The sequence below is a fragment of the Vicugna pacos genome, chromosome 10 (assembly GCF_048564905.1).
Source record: "Vicugna pacos chromosome 10, VicPac4, whole genome shotgun sequence".
Classification (NCBI taxonomy): Eukaryota; Metazoa; Chordata; class Mammalia; order Artiodactyla; family Camelidae; genus Vicugna; species Vicugna pacos.
In genome coordinates this window covers 5,400,688-5,424,916 of record NC_132996.1, presented here as the reverse complement: position 1 = coordinate 5,424,916, position 24,229 = coordinate 5,400,688, and the positions used below count along the sequence as shown (strand labels likewise).

General features: G+C 38.2%; 1 pseudogene across 1 annotated transcript; it reads left to right on the top strand.

Moving 5' to 3' along the window:
* Nucleotides 1–3,873: 3,873 nt before the first annotated feature.
* Nucleotides 3,874–4,659, top strand: LOC102539255 (serine/threonine-protein phosphatase CPPED1 pseudogene; annotated as a pseudogene). Its single transcript, XR_001459261.3, has one exon. The product of XR_001459261.3 is annotated as a serine/threonine-protein phosphatase CPPED1 pseudogene (transcript).
* The last annotated feature ends 19,570 nt before the right edge of the window (nt 4,660–24,229 follow it).

Sequence of the window (24,229 nt, the reverse complement as noted above, 5' to 3'; positions counted from 1 at the left end):
CAGCATGGCTCCCACAGCATCAAATGAATTGAGTTATCCTGCAGTTCTTTGCAATAACCTTCCCTTGGTCTCTGTCTTAGGGACTTCCCAACCACCTCCCAAACTGTCAGAGTAAATATGTCCCTCTTTTTCTTTTATTTTTAAGTTTAATTTTTTAATTTTTTAATATGTATTTTTTTATTGCATTTTCTTTAATGACATACCACACAAATAATTTCTTTAAATACCTAGCTTGTGCTGCCTTTCCATCTTCAGCACTTCCTCCTCCCTGGGGGACTCCCACCTGAATAACATAAGATTCTGGGTAAAACGCCAGGGTGGATCTCGCCTGCTCGCCTGTGAATGCGCAGTTCCTGCTGTTTGGATTGTACGCCCTCCTCCCGATCCATTGCTTCCTCTCGCTCCAGCTTCATCTACAGAACTAATACTTTTCCTTACTTTTGAGATGTGGGTTTCTTTAGCATAATTCCTCTGTGATAATAGTTCATATCACATTGCTGTTTTTATTTGCTGGCATGTCTATCTTGTCTAATAAAATGCCGGCAAGGCAAGAATTATACCCATTTCATATCTCCAGTTCCTGGCAAACGCTTGGCCCGTGGTAGGTATGTCATAAATTCGGCTGAATGAATGTTCAGCACGACAAAGTACACCTGATATGGCAGCTACCTGGTCAACTGTAACTGGCCTATTATTCTGTCCAAAACACATCACAGTTTCACTGCAGGGGAAACACAAGTTGAATATGGAGTAAAAACCCAGATCAAGTCTTTGTTTTGGCTATTCTCTAGTTAAGTGACTCCAGGAAACTTTACACCTTAGTGTTCCCACCATTTCTATAAAATTAAGATGTGTTATTGCTCCCACCCACTCACAGGGGTGCCAAGGAAATCAAAAGATTCTTTGTGTGACTGCACTTTGTAAACTCTCAAGTGCTCCACAAACTTAAGGTCTTCTGATGGCTAAATTGGTCACGTGGCATCCCTGTTGGTGACGAGCACAGAGCAAGGGCTCACTCGGGCCCCTCTGTGTATCGTACCTGCATCTTTTCCTTGGCAGTGGGGACAGCCCTCGTTCATGTGACACTTGAGAAACAGGACGCAGGAAACCCCATAACCCTTAAAGCACATCATTCACTCTGGACCAATGAAGACTTTGACTATAGGAGCAGCACCTCCAGGGGAAGAAAACCGTTTCCCTAGGTAACAAATTTAAAACTTGCAATAGGACATTAAACATTAAGTTTCTACAGAAACAGACTCACAAACATAGAAAACAAACTTATGTTCACCAAAGGGAAAAGGGGTGGGGGAGGAATAAGTTAGGAGTTTTGAGAATAGCAGATACAAACTATATATATATATATTAGATAAACAACAAGATTCTACAGTTAAGCACCCGGAACTATAAACAATATCCTGTAATAAACTATGATGGAAAAGAATATAAAAAAAATATACCAAATTGCTTTGCTGTATACCAGAAACTAACACAACATTGTAAATCAACTATACTTCAACACATCAAAACAAAACAAAAACCGCAGAAAATTAAATTTCTAGTTTGAAAAGAGATTTAGTTATTACTTAAGAAGGAGAAAAACAAAGCACAAAAATGGTCCCTGGCAGGAAGCTTAACTCGTGGAAACCACACTGCTCATAAAGCGAGGAGACCCGTGTCATCCCGCCTCCGCACACCCGGCCCCCCGGGCTTCGGGATCCAACGCGGTAGAACGAGGCTGGCTTGGGTGAGCCTCTTGTTCCCTCCCAGCTTGGCAGTTCCAAGATCCCCAATGACCTGGGATCTCACAGCCCAGCATTGCCTAATTTTTCCCGGGAACTAGAAGAGCATGAAGTGGTTTCATGCTCGGATGAGAAGTGTAAAGATGGGTCTGTTACTTGCGGCTGGGAAAACACATCATTTCTGACACAGAAAGAAGACAGAGGGTGAGGAACCAAACCAGGGCAGTAAGTCTGATTTGCCAAACCGAGAACGATTTTCCTCTTCGAGGTTAGAAGCCAAGCAGTTTGAAAAAGAGTTACATAACGGTGTGTCACTCCTTCAGTCTCTGGCTTTTGCCCTCTCCTAGAGCACCTGGAAGGTAAACAGAAAGAGCCCTCACTTGTGTTTGAGGCTTCCTCACCAAATCCTCCCACAACCCACACAAGTCACTTAACCCCTCGGTGTCTTCAGCTGTAAACTGCTTGAGCTGAACAATGAATACATGTGTTCGTAATAATAAATAATAAAATGATAAAATGAAGTGGAAAGAAATCATTAATAGCAATAGGAAAGTATACATGGATTATGTCACCCGAATGCAATTTCTATTCATTCACTGGACAAATATTTATTTATTGTGCCAGGCACTATTCTAGGTACTGTGGGTATGGAAGTTAAAAAAAAAAAGAAGAAGAAGAAGAAGAAGAAGAAGAAGAAAAAGAAGGAGAAAGAACAGGCAAATAGTCCTGCCTTCTTGGAGCTTAACTTTCGGTCAGGATGACTAAACAAACAAGCAAATAAGTGACACATAGAGCAAGACAGATGGTGACAAAAGCTACAGAGAAAAAGGGCAGGGAAGGGACCCAGAGCGTCCAGGATGGGAGTGGAAGTGGAAGTGCAGGGAGGTGTTGCAAATGCCCCGGGGGGAGAAGGGAGGAGCCAGGGCTGTTAGAGGACCGCCCTGCCGCATCGCCAGGCCCGCGGGACCTCTGCTGCGGCTGCGCCTCGTGCCAGGGGGACGCGGTCGTAAACGAGCTCAGAAATTTAAGGAGCACAGGCTGCACAGAGCTTTGTAGGACTCTGGTATTTACTCAGGGTGAGATAGGAGAAGTTGGAGGATTCTGAGCAGAGGAATACCAACCAGCTTAGGGTTCCAAAAGAACAGTCCGGGACACTGTGGAGAAAAGACCAGGGGACAAAAGCTAAAGCAGGAGCCAGCTGAGAGGCTATTAGAAGTGAGACGGTGGTGACGGGGATCAGGATGCGAGTGTGGGTGAGGAGGATGCTCATACTGTGGATACTTCAAAAAGCGAACGGGCTTTGTTAATGGATTAGGTGAAGATTTTGAGAGGGAAAAAGTCAAGAACGACTTTAAGGATTTTTTGGCAAGAACAACTGGAAGGATGGGATTGGCATGTACGGAAACGGGGAAGACAGCCAGAAGGCGAGGCTTGAAGAAGACTGGGGGTTTACTAAGTCTGAGATGTTAGACACGCAAATAGAGATGTTGAAAACGTAGTTGGATTTACAGTCCTGGAGTTCAGAGAAGAGGATGTCAGAACTAGAAACACACATCCAGTGTCTTCTGTGTATAGCTGATGTTTGAAGTGACGAGGCTGGAGATCGCTAAGGAGGAAAGGCGCTATGGGAAGATTCCAAGGATTGAGATATGGAACTTTCAAATATTTAGTGGTTTAGCAAGAAGAGGAGAAGCCATAAAAGGAACCAGAGAGGGAGAGGAGGGAGAGATGAATGAGGTAGGACAAAAACCAGGAGAGAAAAATATCCCAGAAGTAAGGTGAAAAAAAGTCTTTCAAAGAAAAGGGATTAATCAGCTAAGTCAAATGCTGTTGATAAGGCCAAGTAAGATGAGGACAGAGATCACTGGCATGTGGAAGTCATTAGTAAGTTAGACAAGAGCTGTTTTTTTTTTTAACATTTTTTATTGATTTATAATCATTTTACAATGTTTTGTCAAATTCCAGTGTTCAGCACAATTTTTCATTCATTCATGGACATATACACACTCATTGTTACATTTTTTTTTCTCTGTGAGTTATCATAACATTTTGTGTATATTTCCCTGTGCTATACAGTGTAATCTTGTTTATCTATTCTACAATTTTGAAATCCCAGTGGATAGATTTTGTTCTGTGCGGGGACCTCATCCACGCCATGCCAGGGACCCCCTGGCGGAAGGAGCAGACGGAGGACCTGCAGCGGGTGCTCAGGACCGTGGACAGCGAGATCCCACTGGTCTTCGTCAGCGGCAACCATGATGTGGGCAATGTCCCCACCCCCGAGACCATCGCAGAGTGGCAGCAAACTTGGGGAGACGACTATTTCAGCTTCTGGGTTGGGGGCGTCCTGTTCCTCGTCCTCAACTCCCAGTTCTTCTACGATGCCTCCATGTGCCCTGCCTTGAAGCAGGCCCAGGACCAGTGGCTGGACCAGCAGCTGAGCATCGCTGGGCAGCAGAGGTGCCAGCACGCCGTCGTCTTCCAGCACATCCCGCTGTTCCTCCAGAGCATCGATGAGGAGGATGACTACTTCAACCTCACCAAGTCCGTTCGGAAGGAGATGGCAGACAAGTTCTCCAAAGCAGGTGTCAAAGCTGTGTTCTCAGGTCACTACCACAGGAATGCCGGGGGCACCTACCAGGACCTGGACATGGTGGTGTCATCTGCCATCGGATGCCAGTTGGGCAAAGACACCCACGGGCTCCGAGTCGTGGTGGTCACTGCTGAGAAAATTGTCCATCGATACTACAGTTTAGATGAGCTGAGTGAGAAAGGAATAGAAGACGATCTGATGGATTTGATGAAGAAAAAATGATTGCTGGTTATGATCTATTCACTTTTCACTTCTACTATTTTTTCATTCTGTCAGAAACAGCAGCTGCACACAACCCCTTATTGGAAAAAAAACTATACCAGGCAGATTTTTGAATTTATGTCCTTTTGCATAAATCAGAGAGCTGGGTCCTGTCCTAAATGATATTCAAAATAGAACTGCCTTCCCTTTAAAAAAGAGAGTGCAGGAGCCTGGAAATAAAAGGATAACTGACATGAAAAATCCCAATGGATAGACTGGGATTTCAAAATTGTAGAATAGATAAACAAGATTACACTGTATAGGGACAAGAGCTGTTTTATTAACAACTTAATGAAGTGGCTTCAAGGGAGAACTGAAGGAGAAGAATTGGAGACAGCTGGTATAGATCACACGTTCAAGGATTTTTGCTGTATAATAGAACAGAGAATGAGGCAGAGCTGCAGGTAAAGTTGTCAAGAGAAGGTTACACTTTTAAGGAAGGAGACTCTACAGCATGTCTGCCTTCTGATGGGAATAATCAGGAAGGAAGAGGAGAAAGGGAAAGAGAAAGAAAGAGAGAGAGAAGGAAGGAAGGAAGGAAAGAAGGAAGGAAGGGGAAGAAGGAAGGAAGGAAAAGGAAAAAAAGCAAGCAGAGAAGAACAGGGAGAAGAACGTTAAGGTGGAGAAGACAAAGGGAATGCAGAGGGAGAGGGAGTAGGAGGAATAAAAATTAATAACACACTGAAAAAGAAAAAAAGAATAAATATCTAAAATCAGAAATGAAAGTGGAGATTGATTACTACCAATCATCCGAAAGAGAAAGGATTGTAAGAGAATACTATAAACAACTGGAAACCAACAAATTAGATAACCTAGATGAATTAGACAAGTTCCTAGAAACATACAAATTACCTAAACTGATTCAGGAAGAAATAAAGCTCAACAGACCCATAATGAGAGATTGTATCAGTAATCAAAAAAGTCCAGGATCAGACAGCTTTACTAGTAAATTCTATCAAACATTTAAAAAATTAACACCAATCCTTTTCAAACTCTTCCAAACAGTAGAATAGGAAGAAACACTTCCTAACTCATACTGTGAAGACCGTATTACCCTTGTGCTAAATCCAGAGAAAAACATCACACACACACAAAAAAAGAATTACAGATGAATATCCCATATGAATATAGATGCAAAGATCCCCAGCAAAATACTAAGAAACTGAATCCAACAGCATATTAGAGAATTGCATGCCATGACCAAGTGAAATTTATTCCAGGAATGCAATGGTGGTTCCACATAAGAAAATTAATCAATGTAATATATCACATTAATAAAATGAAGGGAAAAAAAACCATATGAATATCTCAACTGACGCAGAAATGGCATTTGACAAAATCCAACACCCTTTCATGACAAAAACTGTTAGAGTAGAAGTGTGTGTGAAAGACCCACAGCTAACAAAATACTCAGTCATTATTGACTGGAAACTTCCTCCCTCTAAGGTCATGAACAAAATAAGGTTGCCTACTTTCACCACCACTATTCAATGTTGTAATGGAAATTGTAGCCAGAGCAACAAAAGTAAGTAAAAGCCATCCAAATTGGAAAGAAATAAGTAAATTTATCTCCATTTATGGATACTTTGATCTTATACATGCAAAATCCCAAAGAATCCATTAGAAAGCTACTAGAACTAATCAATGAAATCAGCAAAGTTTCAGGGTACAAGACGAGTGCACACAAAAAAATCAGATGTGTTTCTATACACCAGCAATAAAGAATCTGAAAAGGAATCAAGAACTCAGTTACATTTACAGTCACATCTAAAATAATAAAATACCTGGGAATAAATTTAGCCAAGGAAATAAAGGAGTTATACACTGAAAACTAGAAAAGATTGTTGAAAGAAATTAAAGAAGATCTAAATAAATTAAAAGACATCCTGTGTTCATGGTTACAAAATTAATATTGTTAAAATGTCAGTACAGCCTGAAGTGATCTTCTACAGATTCCGTGCAAATCCTGTCAAAATTCCAACAGCGTATTTTGCAGAAATAGAAAAGTCAATCCTTAAATCTGCATAGACTGCAAAGTTCCCCAAATAGCCAAAACAATTTGAAAAAGAACAAAGTTGGACTACTCACACTTCCTAATTTCTAAACTTGTTCCAAAGCTACAGTAATCACAACAGTGTGTTTTTGGCACAAGGTTAGACAAATAGACCAGTGGAATAGAACTGAGAATCCAGAAATAAACCCATACATCTATGGTCAATTGATTTTGACAAGACTTCCATATCTATTCAGTGGAGACGAATAGTCTCTTCATAGGTGGTACTGGGACGTTGGACTCCCACATGCAAAAGAATAAAGTTGGAACCCTGACTTCACACCAAAAAATAACTCAAAATTGATCAGTGACATAAACATCATAAAACTCTTAAAAGAAAACATAGGAATAAATCTTCATGACCTAGGATTTGGCAATGGATTCTTAGGTATGACACCAAAAACAGAAACAACCAAATAAAAAAATGATAAATTGAACTTGATCAAAATTAAAAACTTTTCTGCATCAAAAGCATCATCAAGAAAGTGAAAACTTGACATATGACTGAAAAATGATTTCAAATTATATATCTGATAAGAGTTTAGTGTTTCAAAAATATTAAGAATTCAAACAATGCAACAACAAAAAAGATAACTCAAGTAAAAAATTAGTATTGGCCTTGAGTTATTTCTCCAAAGAAGATACACAAAGAAGAAATAAGTACATGAAAAGATTCTAAATATCATCAGTCATTAGGGAAATGCAATGAAAACCACAATGAGATACCACTTTATACCTACTAAAACGGCTGTAGGCAATAAAACAAAAAATACTAAGTGTCTGCAAGGATGTAGAGAAATTGGAATATTTCTGATGGGAAGGTAACATGGCGCAGAGAGGAATTCTTGGAGCAACAGAGTTTTGAATAGGCTGTTTAAAAGGTGATGAATATAGACTTCAGCAAAAGAAGTAAAGATCTTCTCACTAGGGTACATGACTAAAGTACACCGTTGTAATGAGAAAGTCAAGTGTGGGAGAGGGGCTACAGGGAGATAAGTAGAAAGTTGGTAAGTTTTCTTTTAATAATTTCTTTTAATGACTTAATGCTTCAAACTTTAAGTCATGATTCTTGTGTAATATTTCATCTAAAGTATAACATGTTGAGAAAATGAATCCAGAAATGATTCACTAATGGAATGACACAATCCAGGAAATCCTTTGATACACTCAAAGGAACTTACTAAATCATTACTATTCTGCCTTGTGTTCTTATAAACTCTGAATGTCATCACAGCATTTTTTTTTTGGAAATGGTATTACAGCTAACATGTATTGGGTACTTAACGTTATTCCACACACTATTCTACATGCTCTGCATATATTTTGATTAATTCTTGCAATCTTCCTATAAGGTTAGCCTCACTGACCATCCTTTTAATAGAAGGAAGAACTTTATGGCCTCAAGGCAACATGACAGGCTAGGAATTGAATCCAGGCTGAGTCTGCCCTTCAGATGGTGTGCGGTACCTCTCCTTCGAAGCAACAGTGGCAGTCAGACAAATATTTCTCTCAAGAGATTCATCTGATGGGGACAAATTTATACACCAAAATGGAGGCAATACGGGCCAGGAGAAGAGTGAGGTAGGTGAAAAGACCCTATAATTTTAAGTTGAATTACATCAGAAAATTCAATGTAAATATCATATAATTATATATTTTTTTCTTTTTTGAACAGTCGTATAGCCAACAGGAGATTTACTGTGCCATGTAAGGTGGTAGAGGGAATAAAAAGATGCATGAATCAAGTTATTGCCTGAGAGGTGTCTATAGTCAAATGGGGGAGCAACAATAATAAATAATAATAATTTACCCTGGGCTAGTGAAATAAATTCTATTCTTGAGGCATAAGTACAAGGAGAAAAATGATTAATCCTGAGTGGGTGGTGGAGGGAACTTCAAAGAGGAGCAGACCTTTGAGCCTAGCTTTAGAGGATGAGTAGGATTTTTACTAGGTAAAGCCGCAGGGAAGCACCGTCTGGGCATGAACAAAGGATAGGAATGTGGAAGGTCCCAGAATAGTCAGATGTGAGTACCATGTGAGTGGAGAAAGATGTAGAGCTGGAGGCTGGAGGGGCCTTGGATTCCTGACAGTGGAGAATCCTGAACGCCACCACATTGAAGCCTAGCTAATTTTTTAGGTAACAGAATTTGACTTGTGTTTTGAGTTATCATGTGAGCTTTTTGAAAAAGAAAACAAGGTCCATGTCTCAGTCATTTCTAAATTCCCAGCATCTTGGACATAACATCTAGAACATGATACACACCCACAAAAATAGGTGGATGGATGGATGGATGGATGGTTAGATGCATGAATGAGGCGGACTCAATACAAGCTTTAGAAGTTCAAATGACAGAATTCAGTGACTAATTGGATATTTGAGCATCAAGAGAGAGTCAAAGATGCCTTGAAGATTTCTAGCACAGATTATAGGGAGTGATGAGCTGGTTGGAGGAGGGAAGAAATATTTTCATAAATCTGCCATCATGCACCTAAAAATATGGAGTTGGGGGAGCCACACAGCACAGAGGAGACAGGAGAGCATCAAAGTGAGTAAGCACAGTCTGGAAGTCCCTGTGTCTGGAAGTTGAATTCAGGGATAGTCATCACTCCTTGAGCCCAGGCAAGCTTCTTCCAAGGTTTGCTCAGGGATATCAGATGAATGCGGTGCTCTTGAGCGCACAAGGAGGGAAGGGAGAAGGTGATGTCCTTCCAAGTTTTCCCTACCTAGTCCTCAGGTTTACGTAAAATAGCCATCCCCATCCTGCTCCTAACTTACCTCCTTGGTCTCCTAACATTACATAGTACCAGTCCTACCTCACAGGTCCACATACCTGGGGAAAGAATCAGGCTGGTCAGAAATGTCATTTTAGATTATACAGCTTCTTACAAATCTTACCATATTCTGCCTGGATTTTTCTGGCAGAAAAATCTGCAAAGATCACTGAATTGTTTGGTGGAAAAGGATCAATTAAATATGTATATGAAAAAAGGGGAGAAAAACTATTAGCAAAAAGAGTGGAAAGTGGCACATCCTCTTTTACACTGGAATTTTACACAACATTGTAAAATGACTATAACTCAATAAAAAAAGTTTAAAAAAAAGCGGTACATTCTCCATAATACTGTTAAATTTAACTGTTTACCCAGAAAAAAAAAACACATTTAACAAAAGAAGGCTGATGTGCAAAACAGAGTCATAGATGGCACAAACCAACAAGAATCGTGGTATTAATTAATCTTGCCTTTGTCACTTATTATCTTTGTGATTTTAGGTGTGGTAGTTAACTTTTACAAGTCTCAATTTTCTTATCTCTTAAATGAGTTTAACAACGTCTCCCCACCACAGTCATTGTGCAGATTAAACTGGAGGATCCGTTAAGAAGTTTTCTGCACAATGTCTGGCATAAATAGGAGCTCAGAAGTCTTAGTTCATCCTTCCACTTTGTAAACTGACTTGGGAAGCTGGATCAAGTTGATACACAGAAAGGAAGAAACTAGAGTGATGTTCACATTCTGTGCGTAAATGCATATACATGAAAATAGAAGGGTTTAAGGGCACTGCTACAACTAAGTAAAATACCGGCTAGCGGTTGCATACAGTTCAAATACAGTTTCAAGACGCTCTAGCCAAGCCCTCCTTGAGCTTGATTGCTAATCACACATTTTTTAGAACTTCCCAAAGAGGGAAGGAAGAAGAGAATTCCAACCAACACGTACTAGCATGCTGTGGAATTGTTCATCTTAACTGGAATTTGATGATATGATTGTTGAGGTCACCTAAGGACTTTGAAGATTTTTTCCAACTTTGAGAATGCAATAATTACATTAAAATCAAAGCTGATCGTGTGCATTTAACCTTTACAACTACATTGTTGCTAATGGATCTCTTGTTGCATTTAAATAGGGAAAATACTGCAGGAGACTAGATTAAGACAGAGCAGTCATTTTGGAGAAAACTCTTATTTTAACCTAGTCTCCATAATCTTCCCACCTTATTTTTCTTCCCTCACGATCTCTCTTCTTATCTCTTTGCTGTGTCTCCCAGCTAATAAATCATAGCTCTTTCATTTGTTTACTCATTAATTTAACAAATGCTTACTAAATGCCTACTACATTCTGGGCACTCTTCTAGGTGAATCCTGGTAGGATTCTACTGAAACTTACTGAGGACTTAGTAATGAATAAGTTTAAGTCCCTGCTTCCATTGACACAGAGAAGGGACGGAGAATAAACAAATAAACACATGAAAATATAATTATTGGTAATGATAAGTGCTACAAAGAAAAAATAAAGCAAGTGGTAGAGAGTAACTGGGAGGTGGTTCCTTGCATTAGCATCACTTTGTAGACTCCCAAATGCCCCAGGCTACAAGATTACCCCAAGCTTCATTGCCCTGCCCTAGTCACCGCTTGCCGGAGACTAGAGCCAAGACCTACAGATAAATCATAAGAAGGAAATCTTCTTTCACTTTTATTAATACAATGTAATTTTCAAAACCAGACTCACTCTGTGTATGAACTATGCTTTTCCTACTTAACTATGTACCATTAACATTTTATGACATTAACAAGTCTTCTACAATACAGTTTTTAATGACCATACTATATATGAGCAATTTGTGTGCCATAACATATTTAACCAATCCTTTTATGCTTGATTTTTCAAGCTAGTTCCAATTTTTCAACATTATAAATAAAATCCTATGAACATTTTTGCATATGAATCTTTATATATAACTATGATTAATTCCAAGATTAAATTCCAGAAAGTAGGATGGCTAGGTCAAATTATACATATAATTAAATAATTTTAAAACATATTGCCAATTGACTCTCTCAAATGTGTCACTTCACATTCCCATTAGTGTGTAAGGGCCAGTTTCACTGCACTCCTGACAAAAATAGTACACTGTTTTAGTTCGCATGAGAAGGCGATCTTAAAAATCATAATTATCTCACTGCCTAGAAACAACGGGTGAGATAGATATATAGATATATAGATATATCTTTTAGATCATTATGTAAATCAGTTTATGAAAATGAAGTCATAGTAGTCATACAGTGTTATAATCCACTTTTTAAACTTAAAAATATAGAGTGAAGATGTCCCTGTAACTATCCATCTAAAACCTTACTTTTAATGGCTGAATTGTATTCCACTGTTTCAAGAAAACAACATATATCCAGTGCCCTATTGGTGAGCATTTAGATTTCTCCCAATTATTAGACTTGATGAAAAATCCTGTAAGCAATCTTAGTGGACATTCTTACCATTTTTAATTTAATTTAACATTTCTTTTAATATTTAAAAATTTTGATGTGAAATTTCTTGCCAAAACAGTTGTAAAACTTTAAGGCATTGAAAACATATTGCTAAATTACCTTTCAAAAGCACATATTAGTTTATACTCTCATCAGCAGTGTGCGAGAGTAACATTTCCCTGTGCCAGAATTTTTGTTGATTTGATAGGTAAAAATGACATGTTGCTTGAATTCACAGTCCTTTTTATATTTTTTATTGAGATATAGTAGATGTACATATGATATAAGTTCCAGGTGTACAACATAGTGATCCACAATTTTTAAAGTTTATATTCCATTTATACTCACTATAAAATATTGGCTGTATTCTTTGTGTTGTACAATATATCCTTTGGTGGTTCTATTTTCAATTTTTTGAGGAAAATCCATAGTCTTTTCCACAGATGCTGCATGAATTTATATTCCCACCAACAGCGTACTAGGGTTTCCTCTTCTCCACATCTTTGCTAGCATTAGTTGTTTGGGTTCTTTCTGATATTTTTATTTATCAGTTATTTAGAGAGGTGTGAGGTTATATCTCATTGTGGTTTTAATTTGCATTTATCTGATGATTAATGATATTGAGCATCTTTTCATGTGCCTGTTGGCCATCTACATGTTCTCTTGGAAAAATATCTATTCAGGTCTTCTGCTCATTTTTAAATTGGGTTTTTTGGAGTTTTTTTGCTGTTAAGTTGTATGAGTTGTTTATATATTTTGGATTTAATCTCCTTGCTGGTTGTGTCATCTGCAAATATTTTGTCCTATTCATTAGATTGTCTTTTCATTTTGTCAGTGGTTTCCTTTGCTGTGAAAAGCTTTAAACTTTGATGAGGTCTCAATTGTTATTTTTGTATTTATTTCCTTTGCTTTAAGAGACAGATCCAAAAACTATATATTGCTATAATTTATGTCAAAGATTGTTCCACTTACGTTTTCTTCTAGGAGTTTTAAAGGTTTAAGTCTTAAATTTAGGTCTTTAATCTATTCTGAGTTCATTTCTGTATATGGTGCTAGAGGACGTTCTAATTTCATTCTTTTACATGTAGCTGTCCAGTTTTCCCAGCACCACTTACTAAAGAGACTATCTTTTCTCCACTGTATAGTCTTGCTTCCTTTGTCAAAGATTAATTGACCCTAGGTGTGTGGGTTTATCTCTGGGCTCTCTATTCTGTTCCATTTGTCCATATATCTGTTTTTGTGCCAATGCCATGCTGTTTTGATTACTGTAGCTTTGTAGTATTGTCTGAAGCCTAAGAGGATTATGCATCCAGCTTTGTTTTCCCTCAGGATTGCTTTGGGAATTCCAGATCTTTTGTGTTTCCGTACAAATTTTAAAATTATTTGTTCTAGTACTGTGAAAAATGCCCCTAATATTTTGATCAGGATTGAACTGAATCTATATATTGCCTTGGATATTATGGCCATTTTAACAAAATTAATTCTTCCAATATATCTTTCCATCTATTGTGTTACCTTCAGTTTTTCTCATCAGTGTCTTATAGTTTTCTGAGTACAGGTCTTTTACTTCCTCAGGTATGTTCATTCCTAATTTGTTTTTCTTTTCTTTCTTTTTTTTTTCTTTTGATGTGATTATAAATGAGATTGTTCTCTTAAATTCTCTTTCTGATAGTTTGTTTTTAGTGTATAGAAATGCAACAATTTCTGTGTATTAAATTTGTATCCTGGAATTTTTACAAATTCATTGATGTGCTCTAGTAGCTTTTTGGTAGCATCTTAAGAATTTTTCACATATAGTATCATGTCATCATTATACAGAAACAGTTTTATTTCTTCCTTTGAATTTTGGACTCTATTTTTTTTTTCTTTTTTCGTCTGATTGCTGTGGTGAAAGTGGGCATCCTTGTCTTATTTCTGATGTCAGAGGAATGCCTTAAGCTTTTCACAATTGAGCATGATGTTAGCTGTGGGCTTGTCCCATATGGCGTTTATTATGTTGAGGTATCTTCCCTCTATGCCCACTTTCTGGAGAGTTTTTATCATAAATGGATGTTGAATTTTTTCAAAATATTTCTCTGCATCTATTGAGATGATCATATGGGTTTTGTTCTTCAATTTTTTAATGTGGTATCAGATTGATTGATTAGAGGATATTGAGAGATTCTTGCATCCTGGGATAAATCCAGCTTGATTATGGTGTATGATCCTTTTAGTGTATTGTTGGATTAAGTTTGCTATTATTTTTTGAAGATTTTTGTTATCATGTTCACAAATGATACTGGCCTGTAATTTTCTTTTTTGTGGTATCGTTGTCCAGTTTTGTTATCAGGGTGATCCTGGCCTCATAGAATGAATTCAGGAGGATTGCTTCCTCTGCAATGTTTTGGAATAGCTTGAGAAGGATAGGTGTCAACTATTCTCTGAATGCTCAGTAGAACTTACCTGTGAGGCCATCTGGTCCTGGACTTCTGTTTCTTGGGAGTTTACTTCTTTCTGATTCAGTCATTGCCAGTAATTGGCCTGTTCACATTTTCCATTTCTTCCTTGTCCAGTGTTGGGAGATTGTACATTGCTAGGAATCTGTGCATTTCTTTTAGGTTGTTTATTTTATTGACATGTAGTTTTTCATAATAGTCTCTTATTGTCCTTTGATTTTCTCCAGTGATGGACATAACATCTCCCTTTTCATTTCTGATTTTATTAATTTGGGCTCTCTTTTTTTTTTTTTGATAAGTCTGGCTAAAGGTTTCTCAACTTGTTTATCTTTTCAAAGAACCATCTCTTACCCATTGAATGTACAACATCACGAGTGAACCCTAATGTAAACTATGGACTTTGGTTGATAATAACGTGTCCATGTTGGTCCATTGATTGCACCAAATATGCCACATTGATGAGGGATGTTGAGGGTAGGGGAGTATATATGTGTGGGTGGGGAAGACCTTATGTGAACTCTCTGTGTTTTCTGCTCAATTCTGCTGTGAGTTTGAAACTACTCTAAAAAAATAAAGTCTAAAAAAGAAAGAAATGCAATAGGATGTTAAATAGTCCTCCCACAGGAGCCAGGACAGTTTTAAGGCTGACCATAAAAGGTCAAAGGGTGAGTAATGGCCTAATTCCTTGGAGTCCCTGCCCCTTCCCCAAAGTACTTGGAATAATCCTCCCACTTGTCCGCACAGAAGTCACCAAGCCCATAAAAACCAGCAACACCGCGCCTCGCGGCCGCCCTCCCTTCTGAGTGAGATCGATTGCACTCTGTGTACGGAGTGTGTGTCTACTTTTGCTTTAAACTGAGCACCCGACCCCGCACCACGTGGCCTTTCTCAAGACAGCCTGCACTCTGTCTATGGAGTATGTATCTCTCTGAATAAATTTATCTTTACTCAAAAAAACCCAAAAAACCACGAGGCCACTGGTTGGAGGGACTGGATCCTGAGTCATTTGACTACAGAACCCCAGGGGCCCCAGGGCTAGTGCTGGCTCGCTGGTTGGTGGAGTCAGTGCCCAAGAGACCTGGGGCTGTTGCCGCCCACTGGGGGGTGAAGCCACTTGCTGGGATTAGCGCCAGCCTTCTGGTGGGCAGAGCCAGGTCCAGAGTCTGGTTGCAGGGCCCAGGCGTCCCAGAGCTGGTGTTGGATCACTGTTGAGTGGGACAGGTTCCTGACACAGTTGGATGTGGGAGCCTGGATGTCCCGTAGCTTATGTTGGTCTGCCAGTGAGTGGGGCTGGGGCCCAGCTGGTCCCAGGGCAGGATCCAGCCTGCTAGTGAGTTGGCCACATATGTGGGCTCAGGGCTGAGGTTTTCTTGTGGCTGGTTTCTGCCCCCTGGTGGGTGAGGCTGGTCCTGAGGCTCCCTGGAGGGCAGAGCTAGGGCCCAGGAGAACTCTGGGGCTGGCGTCTGCCTACTGTTGAGTCAAGCTGGGTCCCAGGGTCTCTGGCTAGAGTGTCCCGGGGGTCCTGGGTCTAGTGCCTGTGTGCTGGTGTGTAGGATGTGTCTTGGTGGGCAGGGCCATGTCCAGAGGCAGCTGCAGGCTCAGGAGGGTTTTAAGACACACTATCTGATGGTGGATGTCTTTGCTCAGTTAGTCGCTTGGCTTGAGGCATCTCCGCACGGGCACCTACAGGCTGTTAACAAGGCCAGAGCGGAGCTTGGGCCTGGGGCAGTAGGCTAGAGGGAGGATTCCAAAATGGCGCTTTCCAGCACCACTGTCCACGTGGTGGAACGAGCTGCTGCCAGGGTCTGTGTCCCCAGTTTGAGCTCCAGTTGCTTCCTCCCTCTCCAGGAGACTCTCCAAGATCGGCAGGTAGGTCTGACCCAGGCTCTAATCAAATTACTGCTTCTGCCCTGGTTCCCAGAGAGTGTGAGATACTGTGTGTGCCCTTTAAGAGTGAAGTCTATTTCCCCAAGCCCTCTGGGTCTCCTGAGAGAAAGAGCCCACTGCCGTTCAAAGCCAGAAGCTCTGGGGACTCAGCTTCCTGGTGCAGGACCCTGGGCTGGGGGGCTTGACTTGGGGGCTCAGACCTCTCACTCCTTGGGACAACCTGGGAGATCCTCTGCATTGAAATTATTCTCCCATTTGTGGGTCTTCCACCCATGGGTGTGGGGCTTGACTGTGTGGTGAGTTTGCCCCCCATACCCGTGCCCTTGTGGTTCCTTCCTTATATCTTTAGTTGTGGAAGATCTTTTCTGGTAGGTTCTGGTCTTTTTCATTGATGGTTGTTCTGCAAATAGTAGTGATTTTGGTGTACCTGTGAGAGAAGATGAGCTCGGGGTCTTTCTACTCCACCAACTTGGCCAATCTCCCGCCACAGTCCTTAATATTAATGAGACATGTTTAAGTCTGTTGGCTATTTGTATTTTTTCCCCTATAAATTGTTAGTGTAAATCCTTTAGATATTTATACGTTGATGTGTTCATCTTTTCCTTATACATTTATAAAAGTTTTCATACATTAAAAAAAACCTTTGGCCATCCCACATGTTACACATAATTTTGTCCAATTTGTCATTTCCTTTTTAAAAATTATTCTATTATACTTTGGTGAGGTTAATTAAGATATAATTTAGAAAAAGTGAAATTTTCCTTTTTCTATGAATTTTAACAAAAGCATACATTCATGTAACCATCAGCACAATCAAAATACAGAGTTTTGTCACTAAAAAATTCCCTCTTGCTCCCTTCTCCCCCAACTCTGCTCCCTAGTAACCACTGATTTGTTTTCTGTCCCTGTGGCATATAAATAAAATTTTACAGTATGTAACATTATTAATCTGGCTTCATTCACCTAGCACAATGTATTTCAGATTTATCCATGTATTTGTAATTTTTTTTCTTTCTATGGCTGGGTAGTTTTTATTCTATGCCTATTGACAGTTTCTTTATCACCAGTTGATGGAAATTTTGATTATCTCTGGTGTTCAGTGATTATGAATAAAAAAGACTATTAACATTCATATAGAAATTTTTGCATAGACATATGTTTTCATTTCCTGTAGTTAAATACCTAAGAGCATGGTAAATGTATATTAAACTTTCTAAGAAACTGCTAAACTGTTTTCCAAAGTGGTGGTACCATTTTGGATTCCCATCAACAATGTTTATTTAAAAAAAAAATGTGTGAGAGTTGCACTTGCTCTATAACCTTGACAATACTTGTTATTGCCAGGTTTGTTTTCTTTTTCCTTTCCTTCTTTTTTTTTCCCCCTTTTTTCATTTCAGCCATTCTAATGTGTGTGGTGGTATCTCCCTGTGATTTTAATTTGCATATAAATTTTAGAATCAACTTGTAGATTTTTAACAAAAATAGAATGCTGAGATTTTGTTTGTGGTTATATGGAATCTATAACTCAATCTGGGGAGAAAATTTATTGTAGTAAGATTGCCTCCCAATCTGTAAGCATAGTATATCTCTCCCTTTATGTAGGGTTTTTTTAAATTATTATTTATTTCATCAGTGTTTTATAGTTTTCAGCACATATTTTGCTGTATTTTCATGTAGGCATTTGTTGGTGCTATTGTAAATGACACTTTAAGTGTTTCCCATATTTATAGTATTCTCACATTTACATATTTATTGACATTTCTGTATTTTATTTACTTAACAGTGTTTTATCTGCCCTGTACGTGACCAACATTTTTGCCCAATTTGCAACTTACCTTTTATTTAAGTCTTATCACTCACGGTTCCTGCTTTTGCATAAATTCCTTATATTTCAAATTACTTTTATCTGTAGTATTTTACTTCATCGCTATGACAACCACAAAAAGGGCACTGTTACTCCCCTTCTAAGGCTTATTACACAGAAATCAAAAGTTAATTTTTCTAGATTGCACAGTTTGACAGAGGCATTTTCTAACTGGACTTTGAGGTTTTCTGCTTCTAAGTACTTTTCACACACCCTGCACTCAAGGAGCACACAGTCCAGTGGGAGAAAATAGATAAGTAAATGAGGTTAATAAAGCTTCAGTGGTAGCCGATAGGAAGTACAGTGCTTAACAGGAAGTGCTGCCAAATCAGTACTAATTGAGAGCCTGAGTGCGCCCCTAGTGGTAGACACAGTCCTTACATCACAAGTTAATTTACTATTTAGTTCCTGATGAAGACAGGACACGTGGGACTGCATTTTAAGACTTCTTTGACATTACTTTCTGGTCTTTCTGATTCGTGTATTTTTTTCTACTAATTGAAGGCTCAGAGGTTATACCTTGTCATATGATAACTACCAAATGGGGTGAACCAACCTTCTAAGTGTAAATTCATACATTTCTTAAGTGAAAAATAAAAAATCAGCACTCAAAGTAACCCAAATATAAAAGATATTATCATCATGGATAAACTTCTGGAAAAGTTGGCATATGGATCAAACTGGTACCCCTGGACTTGCCAGTAAAATGTATTGGCAAAATGCATGAATATATATATATATATAAACAAATGCAGCTACTAATTACTTTCAGATTGAGATCACATTAAACTTTTAAGAGACTGACACATATTTTCCACCTGGGAAAATATTACTCATCATCAAAATACAGGAAATAGCAGAGGATTGTGTATAAGCAACAAACAAGAGGCTGTTTCCTAAAACTAAACAGAAATCCTCATCAATGGCCTTTTTTAAACTCTATCCCCAGGAAACCATAAGCCAAACCTGCCCAGATCCAAACTGTGACTCAAGAGCTAAATGATGACGGTAAGTGAGACAGAATTCACAGTGATTTAATTGAAAACTCTTAGTCTTCTGAGGGAACTAGAATTAGCCTTATAAAATACTGCAAATCATGATTATTCAGGTTTCTACTTGGATCTTTCTTGATCATCCAAATTGCAATAATTCCTCTAGGATGAAAATGCTCTCCATCTGAGGACCACTTATCCACTCATCTGTCAACAGAATTTTTTTAATGTAATTTTTTTGGTTGCAGGGACTTTAGTTTTGTTTAGGTAGAAATAAAATATGTTTCTTTCAGGTTTGTTTTAAAAGGTCTTGGGACACAAAATTTTATTCAACATACCTTAAATATACTTTTATTGAACTTTGGTCTAACGAAAGGAAGAATCCAAGTAAGAAAGGAGAGGGATAAAAATAGGAGAACTAAAGATAAAGGTGAGTCAATTCTCAGTAATGCATTTAAGAAAAACTGTGTAACCTGAAAAGACTGATTGAGCAGAGAAAGGAGCAAAAATGGGGAGCAAGGAAGGGAGAGGGAGGTGATGGAGGAGAAATTGCTTGCACATGGGAGGTAGGTAAGGAGATAGTGAAGCAGAAGTCTAGAGAAAGCAATTAAACAGAAAGTATGTGAATACTTAAGAAGAAATAGGTGTTAATTATAAATAAGTAAGGATGAGTTCACCAAAATTAAGCGTTTTCAGCAGATCTAATGTCCTTCTAAAACAGAGTTATTAAATCAGTAGATCAAGGGAACATTTCCACTAATTAAGCATATATCTGACAAACTCTCTCTTAGTATTTGTATGAAAAAAAAGGTAATTGAAAAACACTATATGAAAGAAAGAAAAATGCCATACAATATCACTCATATGTAGAATCTGAAAAAAGGAAAAAGAAGACACTAATGAACTCATCCACAAAGCAGAAACAGACTTGTAGACATAGTAAACAATCTTATGATTACTGGGGAAGAGGGGGGTGGGAAAGGATAAATTTGTGAGTTCAAGATTTGCAAATATTAACTACTATATATAAAAATACTTTTAAAAAACAAATTTCTGTATAGTATGGGGAAATATATTCAATATCTTTTGATAACTTTTAATAAAAAGGAATATATGTATATATATGTATGACTGGGAAATTATGCTGCACACCAGAGATGGACCCATTGTAACTGACTATACTTTGATAAAATAAATTAATAAATTTTTAAGAAAGGTAAATGTAAGTTAGGTGTTGGCCAAGTTAGAGGAGTAGATATCCAGTTGAATAATCTTACCTAAAGCGTATTACTTAATATGTCAATTCATTCACTCATTAATTCTCCAATTATAAACTCTTAAAGCAGCTTCTATTTGCCAGGCCCTATGCAAGCCTTGGGGACACCAAGAAGACCAAGGTGTGGTCTCACATTCTATGAGGGAAGAGCAGTTCTGTCACAAATAACTAAAACAAACTGCTCAGTAACTATGAGAGTAATCAAGATTAAAGGGAAAACTTTAACGAGAAGAAAAGACACAGGGTTCCTCCCAACCTGTTATCTTATTCAACACGTTCTCCAATAATGTAGCTAATGCCAGAAAGGACTTGTTTATCATTTCTGCAGATGTCATAAAACTTGTAGAGGTGGCTATACATTGGTAGGTAAAAATAAGAAGTTAAAAACATTTCAATGACTGAAATAATGGGTTACAACCAAGATAAATTAAATATAAATAGATGAAGCAATCAACATTTAGGTTAGAAAACACAACCACATGAATACAGGACCCAGAAGATCTAGTTTGACAGCCGCTAATATAAAAATGACCCTTAATCAAACACAAACGCAACATAGCTTAGCTGTGAAATGCAATGCGTGAAAACCCTTGTGCAGTTTGAGGCTGCACTATCACAGCAGTGTACCTGGGCCAAGGACTGTAATGACACTGCGTTCTAGCTGGTAAGAATGATTCTGCAGTGTGGGGTCCAGTTCTGGGGCACACTTCAAGGAAGCATTTGCCTTATTAGGGAAGGTCCAGCAGGAAGCGACCAGGAAGGGTTTTTATACAAAACCCATCCATCTTGTACCTTAAAAAATGTGTGAGGAAACAAAGCTCTTTGGTCTAAAGAAAGGAAGGCGTAATGAGATGTCGTTATCTTCTTTAACAATGAGTGGAATTATTCCATGAAGTCCCAGAGGGTGAAATAGGAGGAACTAACTTTTTATTGGGGTTTATTCTTTGCAAAGACTGTCTTATGTCCTATGAACCAAAGAATCTGGCTCTCTTAATGACACTAAGAGTTAAGTAATGCAGACACTACCAATTACCACCATTTTATAGACGAGGAAACAGGTTCAGAGGAGTTGGGGCTTGCCTAAAGTGAAAGCGTTGAGGTCTAAATTCTAATCTCCTGACCCAAGACTATGCTTTCCCCCACAATGTCATGCTATCTTTCCATTTAGAAGCGGATTTTATCTCAGTATAAAGAAAGGCTTTCTAATAATAAAGACCACACAAGAGTGAAACAGACTGCCCCATAATGATTTTTCTTTTTCAGACAAAGGCAAACAAGGGCTGGAAGACTTAGTGTCAAGGACCTGTTTTGGAAGTGACCTCTACTCATAAAGGAGGGTGGGTCAGGCAATTCCCCAAATCTACCTGAATAAATGTTTACCGTGGGGGAAAAAAAGAGAGAACGAAAAAGAGCGACAGAGAGGGAGTAGGAGAGGAAGTGGGAGGGACAAGAGATTCAAGGCGATGTTGGTGAGTCCCCCATGGAACTCATTCATTCATTCAGCAAAGATTCACTGGTCACTTACTGCGTGGTACTAGATCCTAGAATACTGAAAAGCATATCAGACTTGAAATTTTAAATCTTTATATTAAGTACTAGTTACCTCAGTTATCATTGATGTGTCTTTTTGAGTCAAAATTTTCCCACATGTCAACTGAGGACTGTAAAATCCACCTCAAGAATTGTAGAGATTCAATGAGATAATATTTTGTCATACATATACATACATATATTCCTTTTCATATTCTTTTTCATTATAGGTTACTACATGATATTGAATATAGTTCCCTGTGCTATACAGAAGATACTTGTTTTTTTTATAATACTAATAAACACTACCCTTTAAAAAAAATTGGGGGGGTAATTAGCGTGCTTGCTTGCTTGCTTGCTTTCATTCTTTCTTTAAATGGAGGTCTTAGGGACTGAACCCAGAAACTCATGCATGCTAATCACCCATTCTACCATTGAGCTATATCCTCTCCCCTAAATGAGATAATATTTTTAAAGTACTAAGCACATAGAAGGATCGCAAAATATTAGTTCCTTTCTTCTCTTTAAGTACAAGGGGTGCCATGAAGTTGCTAGGACATAGCTTGTATGAATTGAATATGACCATAAGACAGGACCTGGACATAGAGAAAGCAGGGTGCAAGCAGAACATCTGTTGGTGTTCACACGATTTAATTGGTGTGGGAGGAGGGTGATCACTCAGTCTCAACTCTGTAAGAATAGGAGAGTGTGTTAATTCACAGAAATAGGCACAGCGTGCTCTAAAACCTTGAGTTTGACTTCTCAATTTCAGATTTCTTTCTTTTCACTGATTTTTGTACACTGTTGAACAAACTGTGCTAGTGTCTTATTCTCAGACAAAACTGGGGAACAGGAGATAGATGTTTGTTGGGTGTTCTTATAAATGAAACTTGTTTTATAGTGACTTACCCATCCAAAACAGCATCTATCTAAAAACGTTTTTAATCAGAAAAACATGAAATCATTTGCTTAAAAGTAAGAAATTTTCCACTCACATATTTCTGTTTTGAATTTTGAGCTTCTTGGCTATATCTAGAGTGGTTTAGGGTGTAATATTTTGAATAATTTTGCCAACTTCATGTTCTGGACAGAAATAAGAAAACATCAGGAGACAATGGCTCAGCTGGTTATGAAAGATTATTGGTCGGTACATAAGCTCACCCAGCTATGGAAACCAAGTTCGTAAACAAAACCTTTCTCAGTGTTGCTGAGCCATTCTTCCAGAAATAAGACTGGGTAAAGTCTTGTTTCATTTTTCTTCCTATTTTGCTTTAACATATAAATTAAATATATTTGTTCAGTTTTACATTAAATCATTAACAAAAACTGTGAATTCCTATTGAATATAGAAGTGGTTTATTCACATTCATCTCCTACTGTATACCCAGAAGTGTACAGGATATTGAAGAAATATAAGTAAATGTATGCTTAGATGTTTTCCCTTGTTGAGACTATATACTTAATACACATGGAACAGTTAAATATTAGTATAAATTGTATTCAATATTCATGAAAAACATTTATTGCCTACCTACCCTATTATGTGTTATGTATACCCATTCTTTTTTATTTCATTTTTTATTGAAGTGTAGTTGATTTACAGTGTTAGTTTCAGGTGTACAGCAAAGCAATTCAGTTATACATATACATACATATATATATGCATATATATTTTCAGATTCTTTTCCATTATAGCTTATTACAAGAAACTGAATATAGTTCTCTCGTGCTATACAGTAGATCCTTGTTGTTTATCTAGCTTATATATATATGTATCTGATAATCCCAAACTCCTAACTTATCCTTCACCTCCCTTTCCAATTTGGTAACCATAGTTTGTTTCTATGTCCATGAGTCTATTTCTGGATGGTAAATAAAATTTGTATCCTTTTTTTAGATTCCACTTATAAGTGATATCATATGATATGTGTTTCTCTGTCTGACTTCACTTAATATGATAACCTCTAGGTCCTTCCATGTTACTGCAAATGACATTGTTTCCGTTCTTTTTCATGGCTGAGTAGTATTCCTGTGTGTGTGTGTGTGTGTGTGTGTGTGTGTGTGTGTGTGTGTGTGTACCACATCTTCTTTATCTATTGATCTGTTGATGGACATTTAGGTTGTTTCCATGTCTTGGCCATTGTAAATAGAATGCACACCCATTCTTGAGAAACTTGCAGTCTGATGGAGGTGGAGGGGGGTAGATACAGACAAACTTGTAGTAACTGTTTTAATGTAGGATGGGTTTCATTACAGCTTAGGACTATGGGGCTATCAGGAGATTATGACAAATTAACACTGAGCTTGTGTACACAGGGTGGGTAGAGAGAGAAG